The 24,943-nt window shown below is 47.8% G+C and overlaps 17 non-coding genes across 17 annotated transcripts; all 17 read right to left on the minus strand.

The window, feature by feature from the left end:
* Positions 1 to 243: 243 nt before the first annotated feature.
* Positions 244 to 434, minus strand: LOC142701071 (U2 spliceosomal RNA). The gene has a single exon (XR_012866802.1). It is a non-coding gene; the product is annotated as a U2 spliceosomal RNA (small nuclear RNA).
* Positions 435 to 1,734: 1,300 nt separating this feature from the next.
* On the minus strand, positions 1,735 to 1,925 carry LOC142701072 (U2 spliceosomal RNA). Its single transcript, XR_012866803.1, has one exon. It is a non-coding gene; the product is annotated as a U2 spliceosomal RNA (small nuclear RNA).
* Positions 1,926 to 3,245: 1,320 nt separating this feature from the next.
* LOC142701073 (U2 spliceosomal RNA) lies at positions 3,246 to 3,436 on the minus strand. The gene has a single exon (XR_012866804.1). It is a non-coding gene; the product is annotated as a U2 spliceosomal RNA (small nuclear RNA).
* Positions 3,437 to 4,724: 1,288 nt separating this feature from the next.
* LOC142701074 (U2 spliceosomal RNA) lies at positions 4,725 to 4,915 on the minus strand. Its single transcript, XR_012866805.1, has one exon. It is a non-coding gene; the product is annotated as a U2 spliceosomal RNA (small nuclear RNA).
* Positions 4,916 to 6,183: 1,268 nt separating this feature from the next.
* LOC142701075 (U2 spliceosomal RNA) lies at positions 6,184 to 6,374 on the minus strand. The gene has a single exon (XR_012866806.1). It is a non-coding gene; the product is annotated as a U2 spliceosomal RNA (small nuclear RNA).
* A 1,296-nt stretch (positions 6,375 to 7,670) lies between these two features.
* Positions 7,671 to 7,861, minus strand: LOC142701096 (U2 spliceosomal RNA). Its single transcript, XR_012866825.1, has one exon. It is a non-coding gene; the product is annotated as a U2 spliceosomal RNA (small nuclear RNA).
* Positions 7,862 to 9,141: 1,280 nt separating this feature from the next.
* LOC142701077 (U2 spliceosomal RNA) lies at positions 9,142 to 9,332 on the minus strand. The gene has a single exon (XR_012866807.1). It is a non-coding gene; the product is annotated as a U2 spliceosomal RNA (small nuclear RNA).
* A 1,288-nt stretch (positions 9,333 to 10,620) lies between these two features.
* Positions 10,621 to 10,811, minus strand: LOC142701078 (U2 spliceosomal RNA). Its single transcript, XR_012866808.1, has one exon. It is a non-coding gene; the product is annotated as a U2 spliceosomal RNA (small nuclear RNA).
* A 1,260-nt stretch (positions 10,812 to 12,071) lies between these two features.
* Positions 12,072 to 12,262, minus strand: LOC142701094 (U2 spliceosomal RNA). Its single transcript, XR_012866823.1, has one exon. It is a non-coding gene; the product is annotated as a U2 spliceosomal RNA (small nuclear RNA).
* Positions 12,263 to 13,534: 1,272 nt separating this feature from the next.
* On the minus strand, positions 13,535 to 13,725 carry LOC142701097 (U2 spliceosomal RNA). Its single transcript, XR_012866826.1, has one exon. It is a non-coding gene; the product is annotated as a U2 spliceosomal RNA (small nuclear RNA).
* Positions 13,726 to 15,005: 1,280 nt separating this feature from the next.
* LOC142701102 (U2 spliceosomal RNA) lies at positions 15,006 to 15,196 on the minus strand. The gene has a single exon (XR_012866830.1). It is a non-coding gene; the product is annotated as a U2 spliceosomal RNA (small nuclear RNA).
* Positions 15,197 to 16,492: 1,296 nt separating this feature from the next.
* Positions 16,493 to 16,683, minus strand: LOC142701080 (U2 spliceosomal RNA). The gene has a single exon (XR_012866810.1). It is a non-coding gene; the product is annotated as a U2 spliceosomal RNA (small nuclear RNA).
* A 1,272-nt stretch (positions 16,684 to 17,955) lies between these two features.
* On the minus strand, positions 17,956 to 18,146 carry LOC142701081 (U2 spliceosomal RNA). Its single transcript, XR_012866811.1, has one exon. It is a non-coding gene; the product is annotated as a U2 spliceosomal RNA (small nuclear RNA).
* Positions 18,147 to 19,434: 1,288 nt separating this feature from the next.
* LOC142701082 (U2 spliceosomal RNA) lies at positions 19,435 to 19,625 on the minus strand. Its single transcript, XR_012866812.1, has one exon. It is a non-coding gene; the product is annotated as a U2 spliceosomal RNA (small nuclear RNA).
* Positions 19,626 to 20,909: 1,284 nt separating this feature from the next.
* Positions 20,910 to 21,100, minus strand: LOC142701083 (U2 spliceosomal RNA). The gene has a single exon (XR_012866813.1). It is a non-coding gene; the product is annotated as a U2 spliceosomal RNA (small nuclear RNA).
* Positions 21,101 to 22,404: 1,304 nt separating this feature from the next.
* On the minus strand, positions 22,405 to 22,595 carry LOC142701084 (U2 spliceosomal RNA). The gene has a single exon (XR_012866814.1). It is a non-coding gene; the product is annotated as a U2 spliceosomal RNA (small nuclear RNA).
* A 1,300-nt stretch (positions 22,596 to 23,895) lies between these two features.
* Positions 23,896 to 24,086, minus strand: LOC142701085 (U2 spliceosomal RNA). Its single transcript, XR_012866815.1, has one exon. It is a non-coding gene; the product is annotated as a U2 spliceosomal RNA (small nuclear RNA).
* Positions 24,087 to 24,943: the final 857 nt, after the last annotated feature.

A 24,943-nucleotide genomic window follows, 5' to 3' on the forward strand; every position in this document is an offset into this window, starting at 1 on the left:
ACAAGGAAGGTGAATGAGGTGTTCCAATGTGAAATGCCGGAAACACAGAAACACAGACGACACACAACAAGAGGTGGCAATCTATTCATTAATTGCATTTAATCAATGAGCTCATTATCACTCATGCATTGTCCAACAGGTGTTGAAATAATGGGATTAAAAGGGGAGATCCCTTCAGAAAGACAGAAACAATAGCAAAGACAAAAAACACTTTTGGAATCTGCTTTTAGTCAACACATAAGGAAAGGGTGCACCGGTCCTGGAAATACTGCAATACCAGGTCAATGCGTGGAGTGGACAGAGCAAGCTCTATTTCCATCTCCCTGTTCTAAAAATCCATTTAATATATGGTCCCCAGATAGGGGACGTATCAGATATTAAACTGATAAGAACAGATACTACACTTGATCTTAGCCAAAAGGCCGAGAAGCGATAACCCGAACGGGCCGCGCGTTGCCCGAGCCTGCCCGATACTGCTGTTCAGCCCTTGCAGCGATTCAGCCTACTTCTAGGCAATTCCATGGGGCCCTGCAGGCTCACACACTCACAGCTACACGGGAGGTGAATAAAGGCCGGAGAGGAAGCCAGACAGGATTTGCTTCTTTTGCTTGCACCACAATGCAGTGCTGAAAGAGGAGGAATCTACATAAAAACGCCTTCCTGGCAACGCCCAAATGCCCTGCTGCCATGCAGATAAACACTGGCAGCGGCAGCAAGTGCATGCCCACAGCCACCCCTTGTTCCTTCACACCTTGTATCAGCTGTAATCCAGTCCAGTCCAGTGCTGCCTGCTGAGCAGCACTGACCAACACTGCCTGGGCCCAGGCTTTTATCTCTGAGGCCCCATTATGATGTCAGAAAGCTGGCTCTGGAATCCTGAGGGCTCCACTATGACACGTGCAAAGTTCCGTCTGAACTTTATATAAGACGGTGAGGCTCAGTCAGTCACTCAGTGTTGCCTGAGAGGGCAACACTGCAACAGCCGGCCGCCAGGCTGTCTTTTTTTTGCACAGCTAGTTGCCTCCAGGAGGCCACAAGAGGGAGACAAGGGACTGCAAAATGGAAAATAGGCATCCACCAACTTTACAGACAACTTCTCCTTGCTCCTACAACCTCCATCCTTGCACAGTTTGTTATTCTTCTAGGTAACATAGTAACAAATCCAAATTGCTGCTCTCTTTGTAGGCAAGCAAGGCTTTGTTGCAACTGCAATTCTTACTTCTTCTTGAAATGTAGGGACGACAGTACATTCCATCACATCCATCTAGTGTACACAGGTAGGTCCATTGTGGCGGGCAGGCGAGCGGGCGGGCTGCTTTATTGGCTGTTTGCTGTTCCCCTACTCCACTCCACTATTTGACTGTTGTGCTGCATCAATCAATCAATCAATCAATCAATCAATCAATCAATCAATCAATCAATCAATCAATCAATCAGTGGCTGGCTCAGGTGCAGCTCTTTAACTTACCTAAAAGGGAGGGCGGAGAGAAGACAAGGAAGGTGAATGAGGTGTTCCAATGTGAAATGCCGGAAACACAGAAACACAGACGACACACAACAAGAGGTGGCAATCTATTCATTAATTGCATTTAATCAATGAGCTCATTATCACTCATGCATTGTCCAACAGGTGTTGAAATAATGGGATTAAAAGGGGAGATCCCTTCAGAAAGACAGAAACAATAGCAAAGACAAAAAACACTTTTGGAATCTGCTTTTAGTCAACACATAAGGAAAGGGTGCACCGGTCCTGGAAATACTGCAATACCAGGTCAATGCGTGGAGTGGACAGAGCAAGCTCTATTTCCATCTCCCTGTTCTAAAAATCCATTTAATATATGGTCCCCAGATAGGGGACGTATCAGATATTAAACTGATAAGAACAGATACTACACTTGATCTTAGCCAAAAGGCCGAGAAGCGATAACCCGAACGGGCCGCGCGTTGCCCGAGCCTGCCCGATACTGCTGTTCAGCCCTTGCAGCGATTCAGCCTACTTCTAGGCAATTCCATGGGGCCCTGCAGGCTCACACACTCACAGCTACACGGGAGGTGAATAAAGGCCGGAGAGGAAGCCAGACAGGATTTGCTTCTTTTGCTTGCACCACAATGCAGTGCTGAAAGAGGAGGAATCTACATAAAAACGCCTTCCTGGCAACGCCCAAATGCCCTGCTGCCATGCAGATAAACACTGGCAGCGGCAGCAAGTGCATGCCCACAGCCACCCCTTGTTCCTTCACACCTTGTATCAGCTGTAATCCAGTCCAGTCCAGTGCTGCCTGCTGAGCAGCACTGACCAACACTGCCTGGGCCCAGGCTTTTATCTCTGAGGCCCCATTATGATGTCAGAAAGCTGGCTCTGGAATCCTGAGGGCTCCACTATGACACGTGCAAAGTTCCGTCTGAACTTTATATAAGACGGTGAGGCTCAGTCAGTCACTCAGTGTTGCCTGAGAGGGCAACACTGCAACAGCCGGCCGCCAGGCTGTCTTTTTTTTGCACAGCTAGTTGCCTCCAGGAGGCCACAAGAGGGAGACAAGGGACTGCAAAATGGAAAATAGGCATCCACCAACTTTACAGACAACTTCTCCTTGCTCCTACAACCTCCATCCTTGCACAGTTTGTTATTCTTCTAGGTAACATAGTAACAAATCCAAATTGCTGCTCTCTTTGTAGGCAAGCAAGGCTTTGTTGCAACTGCAATTCTTACTTCTTCTTGAAATGTAGGGACGACAGTACATTCCATCACATCCATCTAGTGTACACAGGTAGGTCCATTGTGGCGGGCAGGCGAGCGGGCGGGCTGCTTTATTGGCTGTTTGCTGTTCCCCTACTCCACTCCACTATTTGACTGTTGTGCTGCATCAATCAATCAATCAATCAATCAATCAATCAATCAATCAATCAATCAATCAATCAATCAATCAATCAATCAATCAATCAATCAGTGGCTGGCTCAGGTGCAGCTCTTTAACTTACCTAAAAGGGAGGGCGGAGAGAAGACAAGGAAGGTGAATGAGGTGTTCCAATGTGAAATGCCGGAAACACAGAAACACAGACGACACACAACAAGAGGTGGCAATCTATTCATTAATTGCATTTAATCAATGAGCTCATTATCACTCATGCATTGTCCAACAGGTGTTGAAATAATGGGATTAAAAGGGGAGATCCCTTCAGAAAGACAGAAACAATAGCAAAGACAAAAAACACTTTTGGAATCTGCTTTTAGTCAACACATAAGGAAAGGGTGCACCGGTCCTGGAAATACTGCAATACCAGGTCAATGCGTGGAGTGGACAGAGCAAGCTCTATTTCCATCTCCCTGTTCTAAAAATCCATTTAATATATGGTCCCCAGATAGGGGACGTATCAGATATTAAACTGATAAGAACAGATACTACACTTGATCTTAGCCAAAAGGCCGAGAAGCGATAACCCGAACGGGCCGCGCGTTGCCCGAGCCTGCCCGATACTGCTGTTCAGCCCTTGCAGCGATTCAGCCTACTTCTAGGCAATTCCATGGGGCCCCGCAGGCTCACACACTCACAGCTACACGGGAGGTGAATAAAGGCCGGAGAGGAAGCCAGACAGGATTTGCTTCTTTTGCTTGCACCACAATGCAGTGCTGAAAGAGGAGGAATCTACATAAAAACGCCTTCCTGGCAACGCCCAAATGCCCTGCTGCCATGCAGATAAACACTGGCAGCGGCAGCAAGTGCATGCCCACAGCCACCCCTTGTTCCTTCACACCTTGTATCAGCTGTAATCCAGTCCAGTCCAGTGCTGCCTGCTGAGCAGCACTGACCAACACTGCCTGGGCCCAGGCTTTTATCTCTGAGGCCCCATTATGATGTCAGAAAGCTGGCTCTGGAATCCTGAGGGCTCCACTATGACACGTGCAAAGTTCCGTCTGAACTTTATATAAGACGGTGAGGCTCAGTCAGTCACTCAGTGTTGCCTGAGAGGGCAACACTGCAACAGCCGGCCGCCAGGCTGTCTTTTTTTTGCACAGCTAGTTGCCTCCAGGAGGCCACAAGAGGGAGACAAGGGACTGCAAAATGGAAAATAGGCATCCACCAACTTTACAGACAACTTCTCCTTGCTCCTACAACCTCCATCCTTGCACAGTTTGTTATTCTTCTAGGTAACATAGTAACAAATCCAAATTGCTGCTCTCTTTGTAGGCAAGCAAGGCTTTGTTGCAACTGCAATTCTTACTTCTTCTTGAAATGTAGGGACGACAGTACATTCCATCACATCCATCTAGTGTACACAGGTAGGTCCATTGTGGCGGGCAGGCGAGCGGGCGGGCTGCTTTATTGGCTGTTTGCTGTTCCCCTACTCCACTCCACTATTTGACTGTTGTGCTGCATCAATCAATCAATCAATCAATCAATCAATCAATCAATCAATCAATCAATCAGTGGCTGGCTCAGGTGCAGCTCTTTAACTTACCTAAAAGGGAGGGCGGAGAGAAGACAAGGAAGGTGAATGAGGTGTTCCAATGTGAAATGCCGGAAACACAGAAACACAGACGACACACAACAAGAGGTGGCAATCTATTCATTAATTGCATTTAATCAATGAGCTCATTATCACTCATGCATTGTCCAACAGGTGTTGAAATAATGGGATTAAAAGGGGAGATCCCTTCAGAAAGACAGAAACAATAGCAAAGACAAAAAACACTTTTGGAATCTGCTTTTAGTCAACACATAAGGAAAGGGTGCACCGGTCCTGGAAATACTGCAATACCAGGTCAATGCGTGGAGTGGACAGAGCAAGCTCTATTTCCATCTCCCTGTTCTAAAAATCCATTTAATATATGGTCCCCAGATAGGGGACGTATCAGATATTAAACTGATAAGAACAGATACTACACTTGATCTTAGCCAAAAGGCCGAGAAGCGATAACCCGAACGGGCCGCGCGTTGCCCGAGCCTGCCCGATACTGCTGTTCAGCCCTTGCAGCGATTCAGCCTACTTCTAGGCAATTCCATGGGGCCCTGCAGGCTCACACACTCACAGCTACACGGGAGGTGAATAAAGGCCGGAGAGGAAGCCAGACAGGATTTGCTTCTTTTGCTTGCACCACAATGCAGTGCTGAAAGAGGAGGAATCTACATAAAAACGCCTTCCTGGCAACGCCCAAATGCCCTGCTGCCATGCAGATAAACACTGGCAGCGGCAGCAAGTGCATGCCCACAGCCACCCCTTGTTCCTTCACACCTTGTATCAGCTGTAATCCAGTCCAGTCCAGTGCTGCCTGCTGAGCAGCACTGACCAACACTGCCTGGGCCCAGGCTTTTATCTCTGAGGCCCCATTATGATGTCAGAAAGCTGGCTCTGGAATCCTGAGGGCTCCACTATGACACGTGCAAAGTTCCGTCTGAACTTTATATAAGACGGTGAGGCTCAGTCAGTCACTCAGTGTTGCCTGAGAGGGCAACACTGCAACAGCCGGCCGCCAGGCTGTCTTTTTTTTGCACAGCTAGTTGCCTCCAGGAGGCCACAAGAGGGAGACAAGGGACTGCAAAATGGAAAATAGGCATCCACCAACTTTACAGACAACTTCTCCTTGCTCCTACAACCTCCATCCTTGCACAGTTTGTTATTCTTCTAGGTAACATAGTAACAAATCCAAATTGCTGCTCTCTTTGTAGGCAAGCAAGGCTTTGTTGCAACTGCAATTCTTACTTCTTCTTGAAATGTAGGGACGACAGTACATTCCATCACATCCATCTAGTGTACACAGGTAGGTCCATTGTGGCGGGCAGGCGAGCGGGCGGGCTGCTTTATTGGCTGTTTGCTGTTCCCCTACTCCACTCCACTATTTGACTGTTGTGCTGCATCAATCAATCAATCAATCAATCAATCAATCAGTGGCTGGCTCAGGTGCAGCTCTTTAACTTACCTAAAAGGGAGGGCGGAGAGAAGACAAGGAAGGTGAATGAGGTGTTCCAATGTGAAATGCCGGAAACACAGAAACACAGACGACACACAACAAGAGGTGGCAATCTATTCATTAATTGCATTTAATCAATGAGCTCATTATCACTCATGCATTGTCCAACAGGTGTTGAAATAATGGGATTAAAAGGGGAGATCCCTTCAGAAAGACAGAAACAATAGCAAAGACAAAAAACACTTTTGGAATCTGCTTTTAGTCAACACATAAGGAAAGGGTGCACCGGTCCTGGAAATACTGCAATACCAGGTCAATGCGTGGAGTGGACAGAGCAAGCTCTATTTCCATCTCCCTGTTCTAAAAATCCATTTAATATATGGTCCCCAGATAGGGGACGTATCAGATATTAAACTGATAAGAACAGATACTACACTTGATCTTAGCCAAAAGGCCGAGAAGCGATAACCCGAACGGGCCGCGCGTTGCCCGAGCCTGCCCGATACTGCTGTTCAGCCCTTGCAGCGATTCAGCCTACTTCTAGGCAATTCCATGGGGCCCTGCAGGCTCACACACTCACAGCTACACGGGAGGTGAATAAAGGCCGGAGAGGAAGCCAGACAGGATTTGCTTCTTTTGCTTGCACCACAATGCAGTGCTGAAAGAGGAGGAATCTACATAAAAACGCCTTCCTGGCAACGCCCAAATGCCCTGCTGCCATGCAGATAAACACTGGCAGCGGCAGCAAGTGCATGCCCACAGCCACCCCTTGTTCCTTCACACCTTGTATCAGCTGTAATCCAGTCCAGTCCAGTGCTGCCTGCTGAGCAGCACTGACCAACACTGCCTGGGCCCAGGCTTTTATCTCTGAGGCCCCATTATGATGTCAGAAAGCTGGCTCTGGAATCCTGAGGGCTCCACTATGACACGTGCAAAGTTCCGTCTGAACTTTATATAAGACGGTGAGGCTCAGTCAGTCACTCAGTGTTGCCTGAGAGGGCAACACTGCAACAGCCGGCCGCCAGGCTGTCTTTTTTTTGCACAGCTAGTTGCCTCCAGGAGGCCACAAGAGGGAGACAAGGGACTGCAAAATGGAAAATAGGCATCCACCAACTTTACAGACAACTTCTCCTTGCTCCTACAACCTCCATCCTTGCACAGTTTGTTATTCTTCTAGGTAACATAGTAACAAATCCAAATTGCTGCTCTCTTTGTAGGCAAGCAAGGCTTTGTTGCAACTGCAATTCTTACTTCTTCTTGAAATGTAGGGACGACAGTACATTCCATCACATCCATCTAGTGTACACAGGTAGGTCCATTGTGGCGGGCAGGCGAGCGGGCGGGCTGCTTTATTGGCTGTTTGCTGTTCCCCTACTCCACTCCACTATTTGACTGTTGTGCTGCATCAATCAATCAATCAATCAATCAATCAATCAATCAATCAATCAATCAATCAATCAATCAGTGGCTGGCTCAGGTGCAGCTCTTTAACTTACCTAAAAGGGAGGGCGGAGAGAAGACAAGGAAGGTGAATGAGGTGTTCCAATGTGAAATGCCGGAAACACAGAAACACAGACGACACACAACAAGAGGTGGCAATCTATTCATTAATTGCATTTAATCAATGAGCTCATTATCACTCATGCATTGTCCAACAGGTGTTGAAATAATGAGATTAAAAGGGGAGATCCCTTCAGAAAGACAGAAACAATAGCAAAGACAAAAAACACTTTTGGAATCTGCTTTTAGTCAACACATAAGGAAAGGGTGCACCGGTCCTGGAAATACTGCAATACCAGGTCAATGCGTGGAGTGGACAGAGCAAGCTCTATTTCCATCTCCCTGTTCTAAAAATCCATTTAATATATGGTCCCCAGATAGGGGACGTATCAGATATTAAACTGATAAGAACAGATACTACACTTGATCTTAGCCAAAAGGCCGAGAAACGATAACCCGAACGGGCCGCGCGTTGCCCGAGCCTGCCCGATACTGCTGTTCAGCCCTTGCAGCGATTCAGCCTACTTCTAGGCAATTCCATGGGGCCCTGCAGGCTCACACACTCACAGCTACACGGGAGGTGAATAAAGGCCGGAGAGGAAGCCAGACAGGATTTGCTTCTTTTGCTTGCACCACAATGCAGTGCTGAAAGAGGAGGAATCTACATAAAAACGCCTTCCTGGCAACGCCCAAATGCCCTGCTGCCATGCAGATAAACACTGGCAGCGGCAGCAAGTGCATGCCCACAGCCACCCCTTGTTCCTTCACACCTTGTATCAGCTGTAATCCAGTCCAGTCCAGTGCTGCCTGCTGAGCAGCACTGACCAACACTGCCTGGGCCCAGGCTTTTATCTCTGAGGCCCCATTATGATGTCAGAAAGCTGGCTCTGGAATCCTGAGGGCTCCACTATGACACGTGCAAAGTTCCGTCTGAACTTTATATAAGACGGTGAGGCTCAGTCAGTCACTCAGTGTTGCCTGAGAGGGCAACACTGCAACAGCCGGCCGCCAGGCTGTCTTTTTTTTGCACAGCTAGTTGCCTCCAGGAGGCCACAAGAGGGAGACAAGGGACTGCAAAATGGAAAATAGGCATCCACCAACTTTACAGACAACTTCTCCTTGCTCCTACAACCTCCATCCTTGCACAGTTTGTTATTCTTCTAGGTAACATAGTAACAAATCCAAATTGCTGCTCTCTTTGTAGGCAAGCAAGGCTTTGTTGCAACTGCAATTCTTACTTCTTCTTGAAATGTAGGGACGACAGTACATTCCATCACATCCATCTAGTGTACACAGGTAGGTCCATTGTGGCGGGCAGGCGAGCGGGCGGGCTGCTTTATTGGCTGTTTGCTGTTCCCCTACTCCACTCCACTATTTGACTGTTGTGCTGCATCAATCAATCAATCAATCAATCAATCAATCAATCAATCAATCAGTGGCTGGCTCAGGTGCAGCTCTTTAACTTACCTAAAAGGGAGGGCGGAGAGAAGACAAGGAAGGTGAATGAGGTGTTCCAATGTGAAATGCCGGAAACACAGAAACACAGACGACACACAACAAGAGGTGGCAATCTATTCATTAATTGCATTTAATCAATGAGCTCATTATCACTCATGCATTGTCCAACAGGTGTTGAAATAATGGGATTAAAAGGGGAGATCCCTTCAGAAAGACAGAAACAATAGCAAAGACAAAAAACACTTTTGGAATCTGCTTTTAGTCAACACATAAGGAAAGGGTGCACCGGTCCTGGAAATACTGCAATACCAGGTCAATGCGTGGAGTGGACAGAGCAAGCTCTATTTCCATCTCCCTGTTCTAAAAATCCATTTAATATATGGTCCCCAGATAGGGGACGTATCAGATATTAAACTGATAAGAACAGATACTACACTTGATCTTAGCCAAAAGGCCGAGAAGCGATAACCCGAACGGGCCGCGCGTTGCCCGAGCCTGCCCGATACTGCTGTTCAGCCCTTGCAGCGATTCAGCCTACTTCTAGGCAATTCCATGGGGCCCTGCAGGCTCACACACTCACAGCTACACGGGAGGTGAATAAAGGCCGGAGAGGAAGCCAGACAGGATTTGCTTCTTTTGCTTGCACCACAATGCAGTGCTGAAAGAGGAGGAATCTACATAAAAACGCCTTCCTGGCAACGCCCAAATGCCCTGCTGCCATGCAGATAAACACTGGCAGCGGCAGCAAGTGCATGCCCACAGCCACCCCTTGTTCCTTCACACCTTGTATCAGCTGTAATCCAGTCCAGTCCAGTGCTGCCTGCTGAGCAGCACTGACCAACACTGCCTGGGCCCAGGCTTTTATCTCTGAGGCCCCATTATGATGTCAGAAAGCTGGCTCTGGAATCCTGAGGGCTCCACTATGACACGTGCAAAGTTCCGTCTGAACTTTATATAAGACGGTGAGGCTCAGTCAGTCACTCAGTGTTGCCTGAGAGGGCAACACTGCAACAGCCGGCCGCCAGGCTGTCTTTTTTTTGCACAGCTAGTTGCCTCCAGGAGGCCACAAGAGGGAGACAAGGGACTGCAAAATGGAAAATAGGCATCCACCAACTTTACAGACAACTTCTCCTTGCTCCTACAACCTCCATCCTTGCACAGTTTGTTATTCTTCTAGGTAACATAGTAACAAATCCAAATTGCTGCTCTCTTTGTAGGCAAGCAAGGCTTTGTTGCAACTGCAATTCTTACTTCTTCTTGAAATGTAGGGACGACAGTACATTCCATCACATCCATCTAGTGTACACAGGTAGGTCCATTGTGGCGGGCAGGCGAGCGGGCGGGCTGCTTTATTGGCTGTTTGCTGTTCCCCTACTCCACTCCACTATTTGACTGTTGTGCTGCATCAATCAATCAATCAATCAATCAATCAATCAATCAATCAATCAATCAATCAGTGGCTGGCTCAGGTGCAGCTCTTTAACTTACCTAAAAGGGAGGGCGGAGAGAAGACAAGGAAGGTGAATGAGGTGTTCCAATGTGAAATGCCGGAAACACAGAAACACAGACGACACACAACAAGAGGTGGCAATCTATTCATTAATTGCATTTAATCAATGAGCTCATTATCACTCATGCATTGTCCAACAGGTGTTGAAATAATGGGATTAAAAGGGGAGATCCCTTCAGAAAGACAGAAACAATAGCAAAGACAAAAAACACTTTTGGAATCTGCTTTTAGTCAACACATAAGGAAAGGGTGCACCGGTCCTGGAAATACTGCAATACCAGGTCAATGCGTGGAGTGGACAGAGCAAGCTCTATTTCCATCTCCCTGTTCTAAAAATCCATTTAATATATGGTCCCCAGATAGGGGACGTATCAGATATTAAACTGATAAGAACAGATACTACACTTGATCTTAGCCAAAAGGCCGAGAAGCGATAACCCGAACGGGCCGCGCGTTGCCCGAGCCTGCCCGATACTGCTGTTCAGCCCTTGCAGCGATTCAGCCTACTTCTAGGCAATTCCATGGGGCCCTGCAGGCTCACACACTCACAGCTACACGGGAGGTGAATAAAGGCCGGAGAGGAAGCCAGACAGGATTTGCTTCTTTTGCTTGCACCACAATGCAGTGCTGAAAGAGGAGGAATCTACATAAAAACGCCTTCCTGGCAACGCCCAAATGCCCTGCTGCCATGCAGATAAACACTGGCAGCGGCAGCAAGTGCATGCCCACAGCCACCCCTTGTTCCTTCACACCTTGTATCAGCTGTAATCCAGTCCAGTCCAGTGCTGCCTGCTGAGCAGCACTGACCAACACTGCCTGGGCCCAGGCTTTTATCTCTGAGGCCCCATTATGATGTCAGAAAGCTGGCTCTGGAATCCTGAGGGCTCCACTATGACACGTGCAAAGTTCCGTCTGAACTTTATATAAGACGGTGAGGCTCAGTCAGTCACTCAGTGTTGCCTGAGAGGGCAACACTGCAACAGCCGGCCGCCAGGCTGTCTTTTTTTTGCACAGCTAGTTGCCTCCAGGAGGCCACAAGAGGGAGACAAGGGACTGCAAAATGGAAAATAGGCATCCACCAACTTTACAGACAACTTCTCCTTGCTCCTACAACCTCCATCCTTGCACAGTTTGTTATTCTTCTAGGTAACATAGTAACAAATCCAAATTGCTGCTCTCTTTGTAGGCAAGCAAGGCTTTGTTGCAACTGCAATTCTTACTTCTTCTTGAAATGTAGGGACGACAGTACATTCCATCACATCCATCTAGTGTACACAGGTAGGTCCATTGTGGCGGGCAGGCGAGCGGGCGGGCTGCTTTATTGGCTGTTTGCTGTTCCCCTACTCCACTCCACTATTTGACTGTTGTGCTGCATCAATCAATCAATCAATCAATCAGTGGCTGGCTCAGGTGCAGCTCTTTAACTTACCTAAAAGGGAGGGCGGAGAGAAGACAAGGAAGGTGAATGAGGTGTTCCAATGTGAAATGCCGGAAACACAGAAACACAGACGACACACAACAAGAGGTGGCAATCTATTCATTAATTGCATTTAATCAATGAGCTCATTATCACTCATGCATTGTCCAACAGGTGTTGAAATAATGGGATTAAAAGGGGAGATCCCTTCAGAAAGACAGAAACAATAGCAAAGACAAAAAACACTTTTGGAATCTGCTTTTAGTCAACACATAAGGAAATGGTGCACCGGTCCTGGAAATACTGCAATACCAGGTCAATGCGTGGAGTGGACAGAGCAAGCTCTATTTCCATCTCCCTGTTCTAAAAATCCATTTAATATATGGTCCCCAGATAGGGGACGTATCAGATATTAAACTGATAAGAACAGATACTACACTTGATCTTAGCCAAAAGGCCGAGAAGCGATAACCCGAACGGGCCGCGCGTTGCCCGAGCCTGCCCGATACTGCTGTTCAGCCCTTGCAGCGATTCAGCCTACTTCTAGGCAATTCCATGGGGCCCTGCAGGCTCACACACTCACAGCTACACGGGAGGTGAATAAAGGCCGGAGAGGAAGCCAGACAGGATTTGCTTCTTTTGCTTGCACCACAATGCAGTGCTGAAAGAGGAGGAATCTACATAAAAACGCCTTCCTGGCAACGCCCAAATGCCCTGCTGCCATGCAGATAAACACTGGCAGCGGCAGCAAGTGCATGCCCACAGCCACCCCTTGTTCCTTCACACCTTGTATCAGCTGTAATCCAGTCCAGTCCAGTGCTGCCTGCTGAGCAGCACTGACCAACACTGCCTGGGCCCAGGCTTTTATCTCTGAGGCCCCATTATGATGTCAGAAAGCTGGCTCTGGAATCCTGAGGGCTCCACTATGACACGTGCAAAGTTCCGTCTGAACTTTATATAAGACGGTGAGGCTCAGTCAGTCACTCAGTGTTGCCTGAGAGGGCAACACTGCAACAGCCGGCCGCCAGGCTGTCTTTTTTTTGCACAGCTAGTTGCCTCCAGGAGGCCACAAGAGGGAGACAAGGGACTGCAAAATGGAAAATAGGCATCCACCAACTTTACAGACAACTTCTCCTTGCTCCTACAACCTCCATCCTTGCACAGTTTGTTATTCTTCTAGGTAACATAGTAACAAATCCAAATTGCTGCTCTCTTTGTAGGCAAGCAAGGCTTTGTTGCAACTGCAATTCTTACTTCTTCTTGAAATGTAGGGACGACAGTACATTCCATCACATCCATCTAGTGTACACAGGTAGGTCCATTGTGGCGGGCAGGCGAGCGGGCGGGCTGCTTTATTGGCTGTTTGCTGTTCCCCTACTCCACTCCACTATTTGACTGTTGTGCTGCATCAATCAATCAATCAATCAATCAATCAATCAATCAGTGGCTGGCTCAGGTGCAGCTCTTTAACTTACCTAAAAGGGAGGGCGGAGAGAAGACAAGGAAGGTGAATGAGGTGTTCCAATGTGAAATGCCGGAAACACAGAAACACAGACGACACACAACAAGAGGTGGCAATCTATTCATTAATTGCATTTAATCAATGAGCTCATTATCACTCATGCATTGTCCAACAGGTGTTGAAATAATGGGATTAAAAGGGGAGATCCCTTCAGAAAGACAGAAACAATAGCAAAGACAAAAAACACTTTTGGAATCTGCTTTTAGTCAACACATAAGGAAAGGGTGCACCGGTCCTGGAAATACTGCAATACCAGGTCAATGCGTGGAGTGGACAGAGCAAGCTCTATTTCCATCTCCCTGTTCTAAAAATCCATTTAATATATGGTCCCCAGATAAGGGACGTATCAGATATTAAACTGATAAGAACAGATACTACACTTGATCTTAGCCAAAAGGCCGAGAAGCGATAACCCGAACGGGCCGCGCGTTGCCCGAGCCTGCCCGATACTGCTGTTCAGCCCTTGCAGCGATTCAGCCTACTTCTAGGCAATTCCATGGGGCCCTGCAGGCTCACACACTCACAGCTACACGGGAGGTGAATAAAGGCCGGAGAGGAAGCCAGACAAGATTTGCTTCTTTTGCTTGCACCACAATGCAGTGCTGAAAGAGGAGGAATCTACATAAAAACGCCTTCCTGGCAACGCCCAAATGCCCTGCTGCCATGCAGATAAACACTGGCAGCGGCAGCAAGTGCATGCCCACAGCCACCCCTTGTTCCTTCACACCTTGTATCAGCTGTAATCCAGTTCAGTCCAGTGCTGCCTGCTGAGCAGCACTGACCAACACTGCCTGGGCCCAGGCTTTTATCTCTGAGGCCCCATTATGATGTCAGAAAGCTGGCTCTGGAATCCTGAGGGCTCCACTATGACACGTGCAAAGTTCCGTCTGAACTTTATATAAGACGGTGAGGCTCAGTCAGTCACTCAGTGTTGCCTGAGAGGGCAACACTGCAACAGCCGGCCGCCAGGCTGTCTTTTTTTTGCACAGCTAGTTGCCTCCGGGAGGCCACAAGAGGGAGACAAGGGACTGCAAAATGGAAAATAGGCATCCACCAACTTTACAGACAACTTCTCCTTGCTCCTACAACCTCCATCCTTGCACAGTTTGTTATTCTTCTAGGTAACATAGTAACAAATCCAAATTGCTGCTCTCTTTGTAGGCAAGCAAGGCTTTGTTGCAACTGCAATTCTTACTTCTTCTTGAAATGTAGGGACGACAGTACATTCCATCACATCCATCTAGTGTACACAGGTAGGTCCATTGTGGCGGGCAGGCGAGCGGGCGGGCTGCTTTATTGGCTGTTTGCTGTTCCCCTACTCCACTCCACTATTTGACTGTTGTGCTGCATCAATCAATCAATCAATCAATCAATCAATCAATCAATCAATCAGTGGCTGGCTCAGGTGCAGCTCTTTAACTTACCTAAAAGGGAGGGCGGAGAGAAGACAAGGAAGGTGAATGAGGTGTTCCAATGTGAAATGCCGGAAACACAGAAACACAGACGACACACAACAAGAGGTGGCAATCTATTCATTAATTGCATTTAATCAATGAGCTCATTATCACTCATGCATTGTCCAACAGGTGTTGAAATAATGGGATTAAAAGGGGAGATCCCTTCAGAAAGACAGAAACAATAGCAAAGACAACAAACACTTTTGGAATCTGCTTTTAGTCAACACATAAGGAAAGGGTGCACCGGTCCTGGAAATACTGCAATACCAGGTCAATGTGTGGAGTGGACAGAGCAAGCTCTATTTCCATCTCCCTGTTCTAAAAATCCATTTAATATATGGTCCCCAGATAGGGGACGTATCAGATATTAAACTGATAAGAACAGATACTACACTTGATCTTAGCCAAAAGGCCGAGAAGCGATAACCCGAACGGGCCGCGCGTTGCCCGAGCCTGCCCGATACTGCTGTTCAGCCCTTGCAGCGATTCAGCCTACTTCTAGGCAATTCCATGGGGCCCTGCAGGCTCACACACTCACAGCTACACGGGAGGTGAATAAAGGCCGGAGAGGAAGCCAGACAGGATTTGCTTCTTTTGCTTGCACCACAATGCAGTGCTGAAAGAGGAGGAATCTACATAAAAACGCCTTCCTGGCAACGCCCAAATGCCCTGCTGCCATGCAGATAAACACTGGCAGCGGCAGCAAGTGCATGCCCACAGCCACCCCTTGTTCCTTCACACCTTGTATCAGCTGTAATCCAGTCCAGTCCAGTGCTGCCTGCTGAGCAGCACTGACCAACACTGCCTGGGCCCAGGCTTTTATCTCTGAGGCCCCATTATGATGTCAGAAAGCTGGCTCTGGAATCCTGAGGGCTCCACTATGACACGTGCAAAGTTCCGTCTGAACTTTATATAAGACGGTGAGGCTCAGTCAGTCACTCAGTGTTGCCTGAGAGGGCAACACTGCAACAGCCGGCCGCCAGGCTGTCTTTTTTTTGCACAGCTAGTTGCTTCCAGGAGGCCACAAGAGGGAGACAAGGGACTGCAAAATGGAAAATAGGCATCCACCAACTTTACAGACAACTTCTCCTTGCTCCTACAACCTCCATCCTTGCACAGTTTGTTATTCTTCTAGGTAACATAGTAACAAATCCAAATTGCTGCTCTCTTTGTAGGCAAGCAAGGCTTTGTTGCAACTGCAATTCTTACTTCTTCTTGAAATGTAGGGACGACAGTACATTCCATCACATCCATCTAGTGTACACAGGTAGGTCCATTGTGGCGGGCAGGCGAGCGGGCGGGCTGCTTTATTGGCTGTTTGCTGTTCCCCTACTCCACTCCACTATTTGACTGTTGTGCTGCATCAATCAATCAATCAATCAATCAATCAATCAATCAATCAATCAATCAATCAATCAATCAGTGGCTGGCTCAGGTGCAGCTCTTTAACTTACCTAAAAGGGAGGGCGGAGAGAAGACAAGGAAGGTGAATGAGGTGTTCCAATGTGAAATGCCGGAAACACAGAAACACAGACGACACACAACAAGAGGTGGCAATCTATTCATTAATTGCATTTAATCAATGAGCTCATTATCACTCATGCATTGTCCAACAGGTGTTGAAATAATGGGATTAAAAGGGGAGATCCCTTCAGAAAGACAGAAACAATAGCAAAGACAAAAAACACTTTTGGAATCTGCTTTTAGTCAACACATAAGGAAAGGGTGCACCGGTCCTGGAAATACTGCAATACCAGGTCAATGCGTGGAGTGGACAGAGCAAGCTCTATTTCCATCTCCCTGTTCTAAAAATCCATTTAATATATGGTCCCCAGATAGGGGACGTATCAGATATTAAACTGATAAGAACAGATACTACACTTGATCTTAGCCAAAAGGCCGAGAAGCGATAACCCGAACGGGCCGCGCGTTGCCCGAGCCTGCCCGATACTGCTGTTCAGCCCTTGCAGCGATTCAGCCTACTTCTAGGCAATTCCATGGGGCCCTGCAGGCTCACACACTCACAGCTACACGGGAGGTGAATAAAGGCCGGAGAGGAAGCCAGACAGGATTTGCTTCTTTTGCTTGCACCACAATGCAGTGCTGAAAGAGGAGGAATCTACATAAAAACGCCTTCCTGGCAACGCCCAAATGCCCTGCTGCCATGCAGATAAACACTGGCAGCGGCAGCAAGTGCATGCCCACAGCCACCCCTTGTTCCTTCACACCTTGTATCAGCTGTAATCCAGTCCAGTCCAGTGCTGCCTGCTGAGCAGCACTGACCAACACTGCCTGGGCCCAGGCTTTTATCTCTGAGGCCCCATTATGATGTCAGAAAGCTGGCTCTGGAATCCTGAGGGCTCCACTATGACACGTGCAAAGTTCCGTCTGAACTTTATATAAGACGGTGAGGCTCAGTCAGTCACTCAGTGTTGCCTGAGAGGGCAACACTGCAACAGCCGGCCGCCAGGCTGTCTTTTTTTTGCACAGCTAGTTGCCTCCAGGAGGCCACAAGAGGGAGACAAGGGACTGCAAAATGGAAAATAGGCATCCACCAACTTTACAGACAACTTCTCCTTGCTCCTACAACCTCCATCCTTGCACAGTTTGTTATTCTTCTAGGTAACATAGTAACAAATCCAAATTGCTGCTCTCTTTGTAGGCAAGCAAGGCTTTGTTGCAACTGCAATTCTTACTTCTTCTTGAAATGTAGGGACGACAGTAGATTCCATCACATCCATCTAGTGTACACAGGTAGGTCCATTGTGGCGGGCAGGCGAGCGGGCGGGCTGCTTTATTGGCTGTTTGCTGTTCCCCTACTCCACTCCACTATTTGACTGTTGTGCTGCATCAATCAATCAATCAATCAATCAATCAATCAATCAGTGGCTGGCTCAGGTGCAGCTCTTTAACTTACCTAAAAGGGAGGGCGGAGAGAAGACAAGGAAGGTGAATGAGGTGTTCCAATGTGAAATGCCGGAAACACAGAAACACAGACGACACACAACAAGAGGTGGCAATCTATTCATTAATTGCATTTAATCAATGAGCTCATTATCACTCATGCATTGTCCAACAGGTGTTGAAATAATGGGATTAAAAGGGGAGATCCCTTCAGAAAGACAGAAACAATAGCAAAGACAAAAAACACTTTTGGAATCTGCTTTTAGTCAACACATAAGGAAAGGGTGCACCGGTCCTGGAAATACTGCAATACCAGGTCAATGCGTGGAGTGGACAGAGCAAGCTCTATTTCCATCTCCCTGTTCTAAAAATCCATTTAATATATGGTCCCCAGATAGGGGACGTATCAGATATTAAACTGATAAGAACAGATACTACACTTGATCTTAGCCAAAAGGCCGAGAAGCGATAACCCGAACGGGCCGCGCGTTGCCCGAGCCTGCCCGATACTGCTGTTCAGCCCTTGCAGCGATTCAGCCTACTTCTAGGCAATTCCATGGGGCCCTGCAGGCTCACACACTCACAGCTACACGGGAGGTGAATAAAGGCCGGAGAGGAAGCCAGACAGGATTTGCTTCTTTTGCTTGCACCACAATGCAGTGCTGAAAGAGGAGGAATCTACATAAAAACGCCTTCCTGGCAACGCCCAAATGCCCTGCTGCCATGCAGATAAACACTGGCAGCGGCAGCAAGTGCATGCCCACAGCCACCCCTTGTTCCTTCACACCTTGTATCAGCTGTAATCCAGTCCAGTCCAGTGCTGCCTGCTGAGCAGCACTGACCAACACTGCCTGGGCCCAGGCTTTTATCTCTGAGGCCCCATTATGATGTCAGAAAGCTGGCTCTGGAATCCTGAGGGCTCCACTATGACACGTGCAAAGTTCCGTCTGAACTTTATATAAGACGGTGAGGCTCAGTCAGTCACTCAGTGTTGCCTGAGAGGGCAACACTGCAACAGCCGGCCGCCAGGCTGTCTTTTTTTTGCACAGCTAGTTGCCTCCAGGAGGCCACAAGAGGGAGACAAGGGACTGCAAAATGGAAAATAGGCATCCACCAACTTTACAGACAACTTCTCCTTGCTCCTACAACCTCCATCCTTGCACAGTTTGTTATTCTTCTAGGTAACATAGTAACAAATCCAAATTGCTGCTCTCTTTGTAGGCAAGCAAGGCTTTGTTGCAACTGCAATTCTTACTTCTTCTTGAAATGTAGGGACGACAGTACATTCCATCACATCCATCTAGTGTACACAGGTAGGTCCATTGTGGCGGGCAGGCGAGCGGGCGGGCTGCTTTATTGGCTGTTTGCTGTTCCCCTACTCCACTCCACTATTTGACTGTTGTGCTGCATCAATCAATCAATCAATCAATCAATCAATCAATCAATCAATCAATCAATCAGTGGCTGGCTCAGGTGCAGCTCTTTAACTTACCTAAAAGGGAGGGCGGAGAGAAGACAAGGAAGGTGAATGAGGTGTTCCAATGTGAAATGCCGGAAACACAGAAACACAGACGACACACAACAAGAGGTGGCAATCTATTCATTAATTGCATTTAATCAATGAGCTCATTATCACTCATGCATTGTCCAACAGGTGTTGAAATAATGGGATTAAAAGGGGAGATCCCTTCAGAAAGACAGAAACAATAGCAAAGACAAAAAACACTTTTGGAATCTGCTTTTAGTCAACACATAAGGAAAGGGTGCACCGGTCCTGGAAATACTGCAATACCAGGTCAATGCGTGGAGTGGACAGAGCAAGCTCTATTTCCATCTCCCTGTTCTAAAAATCCATTTAATATATGGTCCCCAGATAGGGGACGTATCAGATATTAAACTGATAAGAACAGATACTACACTTGATCTTAGCCAAAAGGCCGAGAAGCGATAACCCGAACGGGCCGCGTGTTGCCCGAGCCTGCCCGATACTGCTGTTCAGCCCTTGCAGCGATTCAGCCTACTTCTAGGCAATTCCATGGGGCCCTGCAGGCTCACACACTCACAGCTACACGGGAGGTGAATAAAGGCCGGAGAGGAAGCCAGACAGGATTTGCTTCTTTTGCTTGCACCACAATGCAGTGCTGAAAGAGGAGGAATCTACATAAAAACGCCTTCCTGGCAACGCCCAAATGCCCTGCTGCCATGCAGATAAACACTGGCAGCGGCAGCAAGTGCATGCCCACAGCCACCCCTTGTTCCTTCACACCTTGTATCAGCTGTAATCCAGTCCAGTCCAGTGCTGCCTGCTGAGCAGCACTGACCAACACTGCCTGGGCCCAGGCTTTTATCTCTGAGGCCCCATTATGATGTCAGAAAGCTGGCTCTGGAATCCTGAGGGCTCCACTATGACACGTGCAAAGTTCCGTCTGAACTTTATATAAGACGGTGAGGCTCAGTCAGTCACTCAGTGTTGCCTGAGAGGGCAACACTGCAACAGCCGGCCGCCAGGCTGTCTTTTTTTTGCACAGCTAGTTGCCTCCAGGAGGCCACAAGAGGGAGACAAGGGACTGCAAAATGGAAAATAGGCATCCACCAACTTTACAGACAACTTCTCCTTGCTCCTACAACCTCCATCCTTGCACAGTTTGTTATTCTTCTAGGTAACATAGTAACAAATCCAAATTGCTGCTCTCTTTGTAGGCAAGCAAGGCTTTGTTGCAACTGCAATTCTTACTTCTTCTTGAAATGTAGGGACGGCAGTACATTCCATCACATCCATCTAGTGTACACAGGTAGGTCCATTGTGGCGGGCAGGCGAGCGGGCGGGCTGCTTTATTGGCTGTTTGCTGTTCCCCTACTCCACTCCACTATTTGACTGTTGTGCTGCATCAATCAATCAATCAATCAATCAATCAATCAATCAATCAATCAATCAGTGGCTGGCTCAGGTGCAGCTCTTTAACTTACCTAAAAGGGAGGGCGGAGAGAAGACAAGGAAGGTGAATGAGGTGTTCCAATGTGAAATGCCGGAAACACAGAAACACAGACGACACACAACAAGAGGTGGCAATCTATTCATTAATTGCATTTAATCAATGAGCTCATTATCACTCATGCATTGTCCAACAGGTGTTGAAATAATGGGATTAAAAGGGGAGATCCCTTCAGAAAGACAGAAACAATAGCAAAGACAAAAAACACTTTTGGAATCTGCTTTTAGTCAACACATAAGGAAAGGGTGCACCGGTCCTGGAAATACTGCAATACCAGGTCAATGCGTGGAGTGGACAGAGCAAGCTCTATTTCCATCTCCCTGTTCTAAAAATCCATTTAATATATGGTCCCCAGATAGGGGACGTATCAGATATTAAACTGATAAGAACAGATACTACACTTGATCTTAGCCAAAAGGCCGAGAAGCGATAACCCGAACGGGCCGCGCGTTGCCCGAGCCTGCCCGATACTGCTGTTCAGCCCTTGCAGCGATTCAGCCTACTTCTAGGCAATTCCATGGGGCCCTGCAGGCTCACACACTCACAGCTACACGGGAGGTGAATAAAGGCCGGAGAGGAAGCCAGACAGGATTTGCTTCTTTTGCTTGCACCACAATGCAGTGCTGAAAGAGGAGGAATCTACATAAAAACGCCTTCCTGGCAACGCCCAAATGCCCTGCTGCCATGCAGATAAACACTGGCAGCGGCAGCAAGTGCATGCCCACAGCCACCCCTTGTTCCTTCACACCTTGTATCAGCTGTAATCCAGTCCAGTCCAGTGCTGCCTGCTGAGCAGCACTGACCAACACTGCCTGGGCCCAGGCTTTTATCTCTGAGGCCCCATTATGATGTCAGAAAGCTGGCTCTGGAATCCTGAGGGCTCCACTATGACACGTGCAAAGTTCCGTCTGAACTTTATATAAGACGGTGAGGCTCAGTCAGTCACTCAGTGTTGCCTGAGAGGGCAACACTGCAACAGCCGGCCGCCAGGCTGTCTTTTTTTTGCACAGCTAGTTGCCTCCAGGAGGCCACAAGAGGGAGACAAGGGACTGCAAAATGGAAAATAGGCATCCACCAACTTTACAGACAACTTCTCCTTGCTCCTACAACCTCCATCCTTGCACAGTTTGTTATTCTTCTAGGTAACATAGTAACAAATCCAAATTGCTGCTCTCTTTGTAGGCAAGCAAGGCTTTGTTGCAACTGCAATTCTTACTTCTTCTTGAAATGTAGGGACGACAGTACATTCCATCACATCCATCTAGTGTACACAGGTAGGTCCATTGTGGCGGGCAGGCGAGCGGGCGGGCTGCTTTATTGGCTGTTTGCTGTTCCCCTACTCCACTCCACTATTTGACTGTTGTGCTGCATCAATCAATCAATCAATCAATCAATCAATCAATCAATCAATCAATCAATCAATCAATCAATCAATCAGTGGCTGGCTCAGGTGCAGCTCTTTAACTTACCTAAAAGGGAGGGCGGAGAGAAGACAAGGAAGGTGAATGAGGTGTTCCAATGTGAAATGCCGGAAACACAGAAACACAGACGACACACAACAAGAGGTGGCAATCTATTCATTAATTGCATTTAATCAATGAGCTCATTATCACTCATGCATTGTCCAACAGGTGTTGAAATAATGGGATTAAAAGGGGAGATCCCTTCAGAAAGACAGAAACAATAGCAAAGACAAAAAACACTTTTGGAATCTGCTTTTAGTCAACACATAAGGAAAGGGTGCACCGGTCCTGGAAATACTGCAATACCAGGTCAATGCGTGGAGTGGACAGAGCAAGCTCTATTTCCATCTCCCTGTTCTAAAAATCCATTTAATATATGGTCCCCAGATAGGGGACGTATCAGATATTAAACTGATAAGAACAGATACTACACTTGATCTTAGCCAAAAGGCCGAGAAGCGATAACCCGAACGGGCCGCGTGTTGCCCGAGCCTGCCCGATACTGCTGTTCAGCCCTTGCAGCGATTCAGCCTACTTCTAGGCAATTCCATGGGGCCCTGCAGGCTCACACACTCACAGCTACACGGGAGGTGAATAAAGGCCGGAGAGGAAGCCAGACAGGATTTGCTTCTTTTGCTTGCACCACAATGCAGTGCTGAAAGAGGAGGAATCTACATAAAAACGCCTTCCTGGCAACGCCCAAATGCCCTGCTGCCATGCAGATAAACACTGGCAGCGGCAGCAAGTGCATGCCCACAGCCACCCCTTGTTCCTTCACACCTTGTATCAGCTGTAATCCAGTCCAGTCCAGTGCTGCCTGCTGAGCAGCACTGACCAACACTGCCTGGGCCCAGGCTTTTATCTCTGAGGCCCCATTATGATGTCAGAAAGCTGGCTCTGGAATCCTGAGGGCTCCACTATGACACGTGCAAAGTTCCGTCTGAACTTTATATAAGACGGTGAGGCTCAGTCAGTCACTCAGTGTTGCCTGAGAGGGCAACACTGCAACAGCCGGCCGCCAGGCTGTCTTTTTTTTGCACAGCTAGTTGCCTCCAGGAGGCCACAAGAGGGAGACAAGGGACTGCAAAATGGAAAATAGGCATCCACCAACTTTACAGACAACTTCTCCTTGCTCCTACAACCTCCATCCTTGCACAGTTTGTTATTCTTCTAGGTAACATAGTAACAAATCCAAATTGCTGCTCTCTTTGTAGGCAAGCAAGGCTTTGTTGCAACTGCAATTCTTACTTCTTCTTGAAATGTAGGGACGGCAGTACATTCCATCACATCCATCTAGTGTACACAGGTAGGTCCATTGTGGCGGGCAGGCGAGCGGGCGGGCTGCTTTATTGGCTGTTTGCTGTTCCCCTACTCCACTCCACTATTTGACTGTTGTGCTGCATCAATCAATCAATCAATCAATCAATCAATCAATCAATCAATCAATCAATCAATCAATCAATCAGTGGCTGGCTCAGGTGCAGCTCTTTAACTTACCTAAAAGGGAGGGCGGAGAGAAGACAAGGAAGGTGAATGAGGTGTTCCAATGTGAAATGCCGGAAACACAGAAACACAGACGACACACAACAAGAGGTGGCAATCTATTCATTAATTGCATTTAATCAATGAGCTCATTATCACTCATGCATTGTCCAACAGGTGTTGAAATAATGGGATTAAAAGGGGAGATCCCTTCAGAAAGACAGAAACAATAGCAAAGACAAAAAACACTTTTGGAATCTGCTTTTAGTCAACACATAAGGAAAGGGTGCACCGGTCCTGGAAATACTGCAATACCAGGTCAATGCGTGGAGTGGACAGAGCAAGCTCTATTTCCATCTCCCTGTTCTAAAAATCCATTTAATATATGGTCCCCAGATAGGGGACGTATCAGATATTAAACTGATAAGAACAGATACTACACTTGATCTTAGCCAAAAGGCCGAGAAGCGATAACCCGAACGGGCCGCGCGTTGCCCGAGCCTGCCCGATACTGCTGTTCAGCCCTTGCAGCGATTCAGCCTACTTCTAGGCAATTCCATGGGGCCCTGCAGGCTCACACACTCACAGCTACACGGGAGGTGAATAAAGGCCGGAGAGGAAGCCAGACAGGATTTGCTTCTTTTGCTTGCACCACAATGCAGTGCTGAAAGAGGAGGAATCTACATAAAAACGCCTTCCTGGCAACGCCCAAATGCCCTGCTGCCATGCAGATAAACACTGGCAGCGGCAGCAAGTGCATGCCCACAGCCACCCCTTGTTCCTTCACACCTTGTATCAGCTGTAATCCAGTCCAGTCCAGTGCTGCCTGCTGAGCAGCACTGACCAACACTGCCTGGGCCCAGGCTTTTATCTCTGAGGCCCCATTATGATGTCAGAAAGCTGGCTCTGGAATCCTGAGGGCTCCACTATGACACGTGCAAAGTTCCGTCTGAACTTTATATAAGACGGTGAGGCTCAGTCAGTCACTCAGTGTTGCCTGAGAGGGCAACACTGCAACAGCCGGCCGCCAGGCTGTCTTTTTTTTGCACAGCTAGTTGCCTCCAGGAGGCCACAAGAGGGAGACAAGGGACTGCAAAATGGAAAATAGGCATCCACCAACTTTACAGACAACTTCTCCTTGCTCCTACAACCTCCATCCTTGCACAGTTTGTTATTCTTCTAGGTAACATAGTAACAAATCCAAATTGCTGCTCTCTTTGTAGGCAAGCAAGGCTTTGTTGCAACTGCAATTCTTACTTCTTCTTGAAATGTAGGGACGACAGTACATTCCATCACATCCATCTAGTGTACACAGGTAGGTCCATTGTG

Source organism: Rhinoderma darwinii, unplaced genomic scaffold, assembly GCF_050947455.1.
Source record: "Rhinoderma darwinii isolate aRhiDar2 unplaced genomic scaffold, aRhiDar2.hap1 Scaffold_1994, whole genome shotgun sequence".
Lineage (NCBI taxonomy): Eukaryota > Metazoa > Chordata > Amphibia > Anura > Rhinodermatidae > Rhinoderma > Rhinoderma darwinii.